The sequence below is a fragment of the Peromyscus maniculatus genome, chromosome 9, assembly GCF_049852395.1.
Source record: "Peromyscus maniculatus bairdii isolate BWxNUB_F1_BW_parent chromosome 9, HU_Pman_BW_mat_3.1, whole genome shotgun sequence".
In the NCBI taxonomy this organism is placed as follows: domain Eukaryota; kingdom Metazoa; phylum Chordata; class Mammalia; order Rodentia; family Cricetidae; genus Peromyscus; species Peromyscus maniculatus.
The window spans coordinates 63118704-63131837 of NC_134860.1; the positions used below are offsets into that span (position 1 = coordinate 63118704).

The window sequence follows — 13134 nt, forward strand, 5'->3', positions numbered from 1 at the left end:
GAAGGGAGTCACTTCAGAGGCTGTGGAGATGAAACTCCACGTTGACATAAACCCATGCTTAACAGAGTGAAAACAGAATGCTCATTTATTATACCCCGTTTGTTCTTCCACCTGTCTCAGTAGCTATGGAGTGTCATTTTGTTTGATACTTACTTCTGCATCTTTCAGAGTTCCTTCAGCTTTTTCATTCTGTGTTCAAATGTCCCACATGCAGGCAAGGCAAGTTTTACGGATATTTATACATAGGAAAATTAAAAGCAAGACAATGTGTGGTGGTATTGTGTTCCCCAAAATATTGTGTACTCTAATAAATTTATCTGGGGTCAGAGAACAGACAGCCACTAGATACAAAGGCTAGAAAATGGTGGCACTCACACCTTTAATCCTAGCATTCCAGAGATAGAAATCCCTCTGGATCTCTGTGAGTTCAAGGCCACATTGGAAATAGCCAAGCAAGGTGACACACACCTTTAATCCCAGAAAGCCAGCCTTTAATCCCAGGGAGTGGTGGTAGAAAGCAGAAAGATATATAAGGCATGAGGACCAGAAACTAGAAGCTTTTGGCTGGTTAAGCATTTGGCTGGTTAAGCATTGTGGCTGGTTAAGCTTCAGGCTTTCCAGCAGCAGTTCAGCTGAGAGCCATTGGAATGAGGACACAGAAGCTTCCAGTCTGAGGAAACAAGACCAGCTGAGAAGTTGACCAGGTGAGGTTAGCTGTGGCTCGTTCTGTCTCTCTGATCTACCAGCATGGACCCCAATAACTCGCCTCGGGTTTGATTTTATTAATAAGAACTTTTAAGATTCCTGCAACAACAATGTGTCACCAGAGACATTTTACCCACCTCTACTTCTCCACATGCCGACTTCTATTTTCACTGAGAGTACCTCTAACTGCCAATTTACCTTCATTTCATTGAAGCCAAGGTAGCTGTCTTTTGTCTCAAATTATTAGTAAAGTTCTTATGTCACTAGAATCCTACCAGTTTCCCCGATTCCAGACAACAGACTTTGATATTGACTCTTCATTGCAATGGATGGGAAATGAAGAGCAGTATTGAAATGTGGCTATGTACAAATCAACGTGCCTCAGAGAAAATGATGTCTACAATTTCTAATAGGACAAGCACAGATCTAAAGAAAGCTTTATAAGCTACCAGACTTCTGTACATTAAGACAGTGTGGGAATGATATTCTAGAAACAAATGTCATCTAGAAGGGCTACAGTAAAAGAAAGTATTTATACTCCTGAAGCAGCAAGGGGCATCATTTCATTCTCTCTTCATTTCTTTATTGAGTAGCTTCTTTGTTAATTCAATGCATTATAATAACACCCAGGCCAAAGGTCACCAGCTTGAATTCTTCCATTATTCCCTAAAAGGGATAGACCTCCCTGAATGAGTTAATCTGATGATTTGTGAATGGAGTTAGCAGTTCCCTTAGTTTTGAGAACCGTCAAGGTGAACTAGGAAGCAATTGGTAAAATAAAGCAGGAGTCACTCAGATTTGAGCATGTCTACGTAACCCCAGGAACTTATTAAAACAAACAGCCTTTCCTCGGCTTTGGGTGGTCAGAATCCAGTAAACTGTGATCTCTGTGTCAACGCCTGCTCTTCTCCAAGTCTCCTGCAGTTTGCATGTCCCCTCCTGCAGTGGTGGCTCTTTTGCCCAAAATGCCCCACTTGTCTAGCCTTGCCAGGCCGTCCTTTCTGTGATGCCTAGCCCTCAGACCTGGACTTTATCATTTCCCAAGGGACCCTTTCCTCTTAATCTGACTCGGTCAGCTCTCCAAATTCTAATTTCTCGTACAGTATTCACCAGAGTACAGCTTCGGATTTGTATTGGTATTTAAATAATGATCCTCACTACACTGGAAGCTTCGGGAAGGTAGAAAACATGCATGTCTCTGTTTTTCTTGGCCAAGATAGTTCCTGGAACATGGCTGTTACATAATAAATAGTGAGTAAGTAGATGAATAATGATCTGTAAATATCATTTCAACAAGTGTTGAACCAGGAGTTCCGGATCATTGGAGTCTATCTCGATCTTGTTATTTTGCTTTTAATTTTCCTATGTTTAAGTAGCTGTAAAAACCACATTACCTACATTGTGGGGCATTTGAACATCAAATGAAAACATGAAGGTGTTTGAAAAATGTAGAGTTAATCAAACATAAAATTACACTACACAGCTGAGACAGGAGGGAGAAAAAAAGGTGTAATAAGTGAGTTGTGCTGTTTTCACTTCTGTTAAGTCACAGTTTTATATTAATATAGAGTTGCATCTCCAGAGCTGTTGTTTATAACCTTGTGATTCACTGATGCATTATAGAAAAGATTCTTGAGCCGGAGAGACAGCTCAGCAGTTAAGAGTACTTGCTGCTATTGCAGAGAACCCAGGCTGAGTTCCCAGCAGCTCACACTATTTACTGTGGCTCCAGTTCCAGGGGATATAACTCCCTCTTCTGACCTTCAAAGGCACCAAACATGCATATGCACATACATGGATGCAGGTAAACACATAAATTGAAAGAAATCTACACTGTATAAAGTTTAAACTTGTGATGCATGGCTGAGTCTCTGCTATCTAACTCTCAGATACTGAAAATAATCATTTTTCTCTGTGCCAAAGACAAGTGGTTTGTGAAGCCACAGGGTTTTCTTATTTGACATGAAATTATTCTCTTTGTAGCTCAAAGTGCCTAATAATTTCTTGAGAACCACATAACTACCTTTCATTTCGCACAGTGAATAGTTATGCTTTGTAGGTGGGTAAAATCTTATTAAAACTTAAGAAGAGGAAATTTTCAGGTAAAAAGTGTACTAATGATTGGTTAGTTTGTTGTTCTGGTTCAATTACATAGCATATAGCATATCCTTAAAATGTCATAATATTAACACATACAGTAACAGTGATTACCACTTACTGTGTCTGCATTTCAATTGCTCAGAAAACTAACACTGGTAACAGGGACTAGCTTGGCACAAACTACAGAGTGCATGGGACAATAGTATGATTGCATTTTCCTTAGAGAGAGCATGAAAATAATTTGGCTACATCCACTTTTGATTTCCACAGTTATCAAGAATCAGAAGGTTAAATTGGAATTTATACTTCTATTGAAAGAGTAAAAAATATTTTAGACTTTTCTTAAGACAGTAATTAGTTTGTTTTCTGAAAAGGGGAAACTATTAAGGATCAACCATGTATAAATGACAGTAACTAATGAGAATACTCTAACGACAATAACACTTTGTACTATTAGTGTCTGTTTCTTCATTTGACTGTCATGGAGATCCTACTGTGCAATGTTAGTATTTTCATCTCACAAAAGAGGAGAATTGAGGCTTGAAGAGAAAAAGAAAACTTGAGTAATTTAACAGTATCTTTCACAAGTGTCAGAGTTATAGAACTGCATACAAGAGGCTCTTGAGTTAAGCTCAGCACTGGCCTTTCTATACTGCACTGGAGAACACATCACGAAAGAAGGCTAGAAATCACACCTATCTCAACACACATCCATTTGTAATACGACCTTGTTGCTATTCAATCACACTTTTAGAAGAAAAGGCTTTGATTAAATAAAACTTATCAATTCTTTTTATTGTCCAGCTTTTTGGCTTCACAGTGAATTCTCCCAAGCATTTAAGTTAGAAATAATGTCAATTCATATAAGCTATTTCAGAAAACAGAAGGCAAGCAAGCTTTTTTCAACTCAACAGACAGGGCTGGTATCACTGTAACACCAAGTCAAATACATTAAGGGCAAAGCAATCCATGTGCTAGTGTCCCTTGGGAACATGTACAGAGCCTTAATAAAATATTAGGAAATGATAAACTGACATGCTGAGCCCAGTAATACAAAAGGTTCCTGCAATCCTGGCTAATATAATGATGGTTTAACACTGCAAACCCCTCAATGTGGTTTACCATATTAACAAGCTAACTACAACCATTTTAATAAACACCAAAAATGTCAACTCATGATTTAAAAACAATGACAAAACTCAGCAAAATATGCATGAAAAATTTTCATCAAGATAATGAAGTATTTACCAGTACCTTAAAATCTAATCACAATTACAATGGAAGACTGAAAGCTTTCTTGTGTTTGCTAGAGCTCCTGGGCAGTGCAGTGAAGAGGAAAGTAAAGGACTTAGGAAACAGAGCTTAACATCAGATCTCAAGGGCAGCCACTATTTTTCATCTATAACTCAAATAATGTCATGCCCCTCTTAAAGTCCCATAGTGGGTTCCACTATACATAAAATAAAATGTAACCCCTTATGTGGTGTATATACACTGCCTTACAAGATTTGGCTTCTATTCTTCACTCATCGTGCCCTAGACTCGGGCAGCTTGTCTGTCAAGGTCATTGCTGCTTTTGACACACTGTGCACACCTGGTTCTTTCTTATTAGTCAGGTGCTAAGCTAAGTGGTACCCATTTGAAATGATCTACAAAATAACCTTATTATACTTATTACTACTTATATACTTACTTATATAAGTATATACTTATTACTACTAAATAACCTTATTATACTTATTACTGCTATCATATTTGTAGCTCTTGGGCTGAAGGGTTGGCTCAGCAGTTGAGAGCCAGTACTACTCTTATAGAGAACTTGAGTTCGATTCCAGCACCTATCAGGTATGACCTTAACTCCAGCTCCAGAAGCTCTGACCCCCTTGCTTCTATGGGTACCTGCATTCATGTACACATAACTACTGACAGACATATTCCCACACAAGTTTACACAATTTAAAAATAAATCCATTTTAAAAATGTAGCTTCTTGTGTCTTAGGGCATTTTAGCTAAGCAACAGAATCATCATCATATTTAGTAAAACAGCCATTGGAGCATTTCAGTATTTTTTTTTTTTTTTTTTTTTTTTTGGTTTTTCCGAGACAGGGTTTCTCTGTGTAGCTTTGCGCCTTTCCTGGGACTCACTTGGTAGTCCAGGCTGGCCTCGAACTCAGAGATCCGCCTGCCTCTGCCTCCCGAGTGCTGGGATTAAAGGCGTGCGCCACCACCGCCCGGCTGCATTTCAGTATTTTAAGGTAGTCGTTCATTATCAGCATAGAGGAAGCGTCTGTAAATGTGGGTGAGATAGAGGCAGGCCTGCAGTTCTGGTGGGGTAGGTAGGCAGGAAGTACGGGAATTGGGAGAAGAGGCAGATTATCAGAGGCAGTTGAACACCTTCCAACACTTAACCTTTTGGCCATCAACCCCTCCAAACTGCTTGGTTACAAATGAACCAGAAGAGCAGCTTGGGGCTTATAACTGTTAGGTTAAAGATGAGCCAAGGGCAGAACTTTAAACCAGCTGCAGAGCTGAAGGATAAAGTGATGACATTACGTATTAATACAACTGGCTTCCTGGCCTAAAGCTAACAAAAGCTAAAACTGTCCACTTGGAGTAGTAAACACAGTTTGCTTTCTCTTGTGTGAAGCACCTGTTCCAAGTTCTGGGTCCTACAGAGCAGCCTTTGACTACAGAGACAAATCAACAGCAACCAAAGTAGCAGGATTTCTTCTTAGGCTGTGCATTCTCACACCCAGGGCTTATGTCATCCTGGGCAGAGAGCGATTTTCATAGCCACTTTAATAGATGTTAAAATCAGCCAAGACTCAGGGCAGCCAGTTCTGTTCTTGTTTTCATCAGCTTTCCTTGCTATTCTCTCAAAATGGACTTTATTTTCTTATCAGCATTTCATTTAGAACTTACCCAATAGCTCTCTCTGGTAATCTGTTTGTTCTGTCTGGAGGTGCCCTGGAGAAGGTGTTTCTCACCTTCTGTTGCCTCACCCAAGTACCTGGGCAATTTCCCAGTTCTCATCAGTAAGAGATCCTATTGCATGGGTGAAGAACATCAGGGTGCAGAAAAGCTAGAGATTACGATGGCTTCCTGGTCTGACTCTTGATTGAGAGCTGCTATGTTCTAGGGCCCCTCATGTCAACTCTGGTTGACACTCTGAATCCTAAGTGCTCCAGGATTATTGAACATACACAAATACATGATAAATAAAAGATGAAAATCAGGGCTGGGCACAGCTCAGCGGTAGAGTACTTGTCCTGTGATCAGTCTTTACTTTGCACACATGAGCAGTCAAACACCACACACACACACACTTTCTCTCTCTCTCTCTCTCTCTCTCTCTCTCTCTCTCTCTCTCTCTCTCTCTCTCTCTCTCTCTCTCTTTCTCTCTCTCTCTCTCTCTCTCTCCCCACCCCCAACTCCCTTCCTCTCTCTGTGGCATACATTTGTAGTCCTAGCCACGCAGGAGACCAGAGCAGAAGGATCACTGAGTCTAAAAATTTAAAACAAGCCTGGGCGAGAAAGTGAGACCCATCTCAAAAATAAGCAATCAACCATTTCAGGAAGAAAAGGCTAAATACCAAATGGTACCTATTACACATGTCACAACTTCTTCATGGAAGGGAATGATCCCCCAGCTCAAATAAATGAAGACTCAAAAAGGCCATGAAGTTAGGTAAGAAGAGGGGAGCAGAGCAGTCCAGAGAATTAGGAGTACTGTACCAAAGGTACTAGGGAAGGAGAGACCACAAAATACCTCAGGAATAGGCTGGTGAGTTTGGCTGAAAGCTAAGGCTGGCACAGGGAGCAGGGAAGAAGAAAGATGAGGTCTGATAGCAGCAACAGGAATGTTTGGTGCTTGTACATTATTACAGTCACATGATCTTATTTGGTCACTGAAGTCACCTCGGGAGAAAGGATTCTGGAGAAGGCAGGCTCTGTGTGGCAGCAGTGTCTACGACAGATCACTAAGGGGTGAGGAAGCTACTGACAGGGACACTAGTTAGGACTGTCCAACCCCAGCTAGTAAGGGTTGCAGTCAAAAGGAGTGAGGCACCACATGCTTGCACACACACACTAAACGTGACCTCATCTAGCCATGTCCTATCACGGTGTAGCAGCTCTATCCTTGTATAGGCTAGTGAAAGAGGAAGAGGTAACTGTCAAGGAGTTCCAACCAGCATGTTTTTGCTCATATCCAAGAACAAGAATAGGATGGACTCAAATCAGCCTCCTTCTAGAGAAAGCCTAAAATGTCATTGGAGTCAAGGTCAGCTAGTGTCTGGAACAAAGGAGTTAATAATCTCTGTTATAAACACAGCATCATTATGCCACTTACAGGCTACACAAAGATGGTGTGTGGTACATGACATATACATGAAAATACTAATTTTCAATTTTTTATGTCATTTCTTTATTGTTTTGCTTAAAAAAGAAGTTCCTAATGCATGGTATAGAAACAGAGGAAGAAAAATTACTTGACAGAAATAGCAATGGCATAAACACTAACTACTTGTTGATAATTCTCATTTATGCCTTTCCAACAAAACTCTAGTTTTTGTGTGCAATACATGGTCTCTGTTGTTGAAAAAAATCTCTGCATATTTTTTGCAATATTAAGCATTTTAAGGTTACGTTTTAATTAAAATAGCTACCTGTCAAGTAAAATTAATAATTACCTTTACATTTTAAAAAGGATTCACAAAGCCTACATCTTTAAAACAGTGACCTAAGTATTCATTTTGTTAAAAAATTTAAAGTGTTTTTTGTTTTTAGTTTTTTCCCATTCTACAAGCAAATAGAACAAGAAACAAACATGACTTACAAAACTTCAAAGTATGGCCTATCTTTTTAGGAACGTTCTTCCCTCTTTTCTTTCTTTTTTCCTGAAAAAAAGAAAGTTAAAAATGTAGCTGGGCACAGTGGCACATAAAATCCTAGCACTTGGGAGGCACAGGTGCATGGATCCTGAGTTGGAGTCAGCTTGGGCTATATAGTAAGACCCATCTTAACACACACACATGGGTTACTTGGACATCCAGTTATAAACAGGTGATTTGAGTGTGAGTATACTGCATTTGCCACCAAGGTTAGTTTCAGTTAAAAACAAAAGAAAACTCGGATACCCATAAACTTGAGCAACAATATCCCATCACTATCCTTTTGCTCTTATTCATTCTCCTGTTTTTCAATTCAGAATTGACAGTATAAAGACTTGTCCTTCTTTTGAAACCTGTTCTCGTTTTATAGTCCAGACTGGACTGAAACAACTCTCCGGCCTCAGCCTCCAGAGTGATAATAAACCATGATATCCAACAATAAATAGTTAAAAAAATGATGCAGTACTTGAATCACATTTGAGAAGACATTTACTGAGGTTTCTAAGTGGATAATAATTTCAGCAGTCTTCACCAAATGCAGGCATGCAACTTTGACAGAAGAACATACATATCAGCAGCCTTTATTTATTCATTAAAGTAGAAGAAAATTATTCTTTCTGAATGAGAATCAACTACTAGACACAATGAAAGATTTGAAGCATTTGCTTGCAAGGGTGTGGAAACAAAAAGTATATATGTTCAAGTGAAGTACAAACAACTCATCAGTTAAGGACGTTTGAAAATGCAAGAAGATATTGTTTAAGAACCTACAGAAACTACAAAGACCAGCTATTATTACAAACAATTCTATATCCACAAACTGAAGAACTTAGATGAGGACCAGGGAGATCATTCACTTGCTAAACTGCTTGCCGTGCATAAACAAGGATGTGTGTTTAGATTCCTGGCACCAGGTAAAACAAGAGGCACGAGGCTTCATGGAGGAAACATGTGCCTGGTACTATAAATCTGGCCAAGAACTCATGGCTGAGGAGCTCACAGGCCCCAAACATGAACCTACTACTATTATTTTGCTGATTGCACACAGCTTCAAACTGATTTCTAAATCCCTAGCTCTATAGTCACAGATAGATTAGTGCAGTTCTCAGAACTCTCCAGAGAAGTTTGTACAGTGGGCAGTGCAGAAACTCGAAACTGGAAAAAGCACAGAGAAAAAGTGACTTCCAAGTGCTAAAGCCACAAATGGGACATCTGTATCTCACACACACACACACACACACACACACACACACACACACACCCCAAAACTTAGATAAATAGACCTCCTTGAATACATAAACTACCAAAAAACAAAAAATAGCCCAAATAGTCAAGTAGCTATTTAAGAAATTAGGGTTGCACTTACAAAGTATGTTAGAGAAAATTCCATGCCTGGAGGGCTTCATTGCCAACTTGATTAACTATTACAAGAGAAAACAATGCCAGTTTTTCTCAATTTAGTTCAGAACCTGAACTAGAAGAAAACATTCCCCAAACTGTTTGAATAAGGTCAAAAATTATCCTAATGAAGAAGACATAAAATTAAATTACAAAGAGAAATGCATAGGATTATTCCTCATGAATAGAGGTGAAAAAGATCCTTAGCAATATGTGAACAGATACTATACCATGGAAAGTGTAAGTGGCATTTAAAAATAAACCAATGCAAACCACCATCATAGCAGACTGAATAAGAACTAATAACTGCAAAACAGCACCTAGTGAAACTGCTCATCTTACTCATGTCCAAAAGTTGAAGTGAACTAGAAATAGAATAGGTATCCTGCCACTGGTGAGTGGCATGGAGAACCCCTCCAGTTGACATCATATTTAGTAATGAAAGGTGGAATGCTTTTCATCAACACTGAAACAGGACAACGTCTGTGGCTCTAACAGCTGTTCGGCAGCATCATACCCAAAATCCAAGCAAATACAATAAATGGAAAACAATAAAAACATTTACCCACAGATAATATAATTATAACACAGAAAAAACTCAAAGTTGAGAGAGAGAGAGAGACAGAGAGAGAGAGAGAGAGAGAGAGAGAGACAGAGTTCAACTTTTCGATTAACATGAATTCAGTAAAGCTGCCAGACTCAAGGATTTAAAAAAAAAAAAAAAAATCAACTGCATTTCTACATACTAGGAATGATCTAGAATCTAAGTGATTTGCTTGCTTTTCTTAAAAAGTACCATTTACAGGGATGGAGAGATGGCTCAGTGGTTAAAGAGCAATTGTTGCAATTGCAGAGGACCCAGGTTCGGTTTTCAGCACCCACACATTGGCTCATAACCACCAGCTGCAAAGGATCCAAGCTGACCAACTCAGGTACCATGCATGTGGTACACAAACATACATGAAGGCAAAACGTCCATATAGATTAAAAAAAAAAAAAGTAAGTAGCATTTACAAGAGCACCAAACCATAAAATACTGTTGTAAATCTAACACATAGATTCAGAATCTGTATAGCAACAAATTAAAAATTTAAAGGGGAAAAAGATCAAAGATCTTCTAAGTAGCAGCCAGAAGATTAGTGTTACTAAGATGCTCCTCTGCTAACCGCTAAGAGACACTCAGAATTCCTGCAGGGCTTGTGACACACATCAGCAAGCTGATTCTGAACTCTGTGTGGCCACACAAAAGAAGACCATCACAGTCCTGCCAAAGGTGCCAAAGCAAATCAAGATAGACGGGACAGCGTTTTCAACACCCAACTAGAGAACACAAGAAATCTGTATGTAAAAAAGTAGAACCTTGAGGAATATTTCAAGCTTTAACTAACTCAAAATACATCACAGACCTAAATATTACATGCAAAATTACAAAACTTCTAGAAGAAAACCCAAAAAGAAACCTTGGTTTTAGCATTATTCTCCCAGAGTGAATCTCGACTGCATTGCATCATTTAGTGCATTTCATCCACAAGGCTGCCAAACAGATCCATGGTGCCAGTCATCTGAATGGCTCCACTCAGAAGCCACTGAAAGTGCCCTGCTGCTGTGCTTTGGAAATGTGCTCAACACAAAAGAAATGTATTCTCAAGGTAAAATACTAATCTGAAAACTTAATGTAAGAAAGGAATACAAAACATTTCCCTAGTCATTTTCACACCAAGAACATGCTGAAATAGCAATGTGCTGGACAGCTGAGTTAAATGGAGGACATTATTAAATCTAATTTCAAATGTTTCTTTTTATTTGCTGAAATGTAGTCACTAGAATGTTTAAATTTAAAATGTTGACTTCTATTATATTGCCCTTAAAAATGATTCAAAATTTTCATTTTATGTGCATGAGTAATCGATTGTCTGCATGTATGCCTGGGCCACTGTGTGCCTGGTGCCCTCAGAGGCCTGAAAAGGACAACAGATGCCCTGAAACTGGAGTTGCAAATGGGTGTGAGCCACCATGTGGTTGCTGGGAATCGAACCTGGATCCTCTGAAGAGCAGCCAGTGCTCTTACCCACTGAACCATCTCTCCAGACCCTTCCATTCTATTTCTATTCAACAGAGCTGCTGTAGGAAGTTGGGAACGTAAGTTATACCAAAAGAAGCAAAACACAACAACAAATAAGATTACAGAGGATATTAGTGTCGCCAGGTCAGCTGTTGGCCGGAAGCTTATCCTGCTCTGGATTTTTCTGATACATTAAAATGAATAAATTTATAAAGTTATTTTCAAAGAATTTGTGACTTTCCAACTGAAAGTATCCCAACTCATACTCTATTCCAGCAGCATTTCTAATTCCATCTTTGAAAAAATAAAATAAAAACATGCTCACTACAATTTTCATTGACACTCTTTTCCTTTCTCTACACACTTGCTGGTTTTTATGAACTATTTCATTTCTGTTTTACACAGATATTACACACGTTGTTCTCAAATAAAGTAGAGTACACTTTAACAAGGGAGTTTCTCACTGTAAGAAAGGAATACAAAATGCATTTCGCTATGCTGAAACTAGACATTCACTTATTAACTGCTGCTGAGGCCTCACCTGGGCTAAGATGTCAGAGGGTTCAATGCTGTGTCTCTCGCACTGCTGCGGCTGACTATGGTGCTGGTTCACAGATGCTAAGTCAACCTTCTAGGCAGATGTGGGTCATGATGGAGCAGGAAAAGACATGTTCACATGCCCACCTCCCCTGAAAAGATGTTGAAAACATTCGAAGAATCTATATTCTATAAATAGTTAAGTAGGTGGAATTTCTCACTTCCCACATATGAGGTACAACTAAGGTAGAAAGAGGTTTGCAAGCTGGGAGTTCAATAAAACTAAAATATCAAAATCAAGAAGAAAAACAGAGACAATGAACGCTGGAGATCAGAGAGAACAAGGGACACATGAGATTGTTCAGGCTTCCTCCTAAGGGTGGGTGTTTAAAAATTGAAGAATAACATTATCCACATGACTCTTCTGTGGGTAACTATTTCAGGCTATTACTGACAGTGGCTTGGGCATGGGTTACGTGTAAGAGGAAAAGAGAAATGGTGGCAACCAGGAGCTGTCTGGAAATAAAACTGAGAAGATGTGAAGGAGTTAAGAATCAAAGATGCCAGTTTGCTAGCTGAAACAGGTGTTGACTGTTGGTGTCACGTCTTGTAGAAGAGCAGTTCTCAACCTGTGGGTTGTGACCCCTTTGGAGGGTCGCATATCAGATATCCTGCATATCAGATATTTACATTAGGATTTATAACAGTACAAAATTATGGTTATGAACTAGCAACAAAATAATTTTAAGGTTGGGGGTCACCACAACATGAGGTGTATAGTAAGCAAGATTAGTAAGCAAGCATGTACACCAGATGCTGGTAGCTTGCATCAGGAAACACAAGTGAGAATAATCAATATTGTCTGTGAAGGAGAAGGGGAATACAGTAGGACCTGAAACGGAGATGAGAAACTGAGGTCCATGGAACTTTATTTTGTTTACAATTTAAGTTGGATGAATACCTGAATTTCTTTTAGCACTAAAGTAAGATGGAATCTACCTCACATCAAGCTTAAAAAATGTAAGACACCGAAACCTCAATGTCCTTTGAATATGGAGTACAGATGAATGTGTGGGCCAGACTCTGAGAACTGGTGTCCCAAAAGACAGAAAGAAACCTCTTCCAACTGCTGCTCCAAGACCAAGTATGATGACCACAATGAGGACCATCCTCAATGCCAGCAAGCAGCTGCTTGTAAACAACAGTGATGCTGTCTGAGCCAGACCACACCTATGGGGTGGTTCTGGCTGTGGTCTCTACCAGGAGCTGCCTCCCATCGTCTTCCCATTGTATGAGATTTGTTCTGTAGTCTCACTAACAATTCTAAGAGTCCTAGCAGCATGCAAAAAATTTACTCTCTTTACCTTTGTGATAGCATCTCATGTATCTCAGGCTGTCCTCAAATGCTCTCTATAGCTAAAATGAACCTGAACTTCTGA

General features: G+C 39.3%; 1 protein-coding gene across 48 annotated transcripts in view; it reads right to left on the reverse strand.

Moving 5' to 3' along the window:
- Hmbox1 (homeobox containing 1) overlaps positions 1-13134 on the reverse strand; it is a 158388-nt gene that overhangs the window by 127670 nt on the left and 17584 nt on the right. For 4 of the 48 annotated variants that reach the window (XM_076545204.1, XM_076545207.1, XM_042285024.2 and 1 more), the window contains exon 2: positions 7644-7704. The exons of 43 other annotated variants lie outside the window; for them this stretch is intronic. The gene's annotated coding sequence lies outside the window, so the exon portion shown is untranslated. Of the gene's footprint in view, positions 1-5728; positions 5838-7643; positions 7705-13134 lie in introns of those variants that run through there. One more of the 48 variants, XM_076545200.1, reaches the window with a different exon arrangement.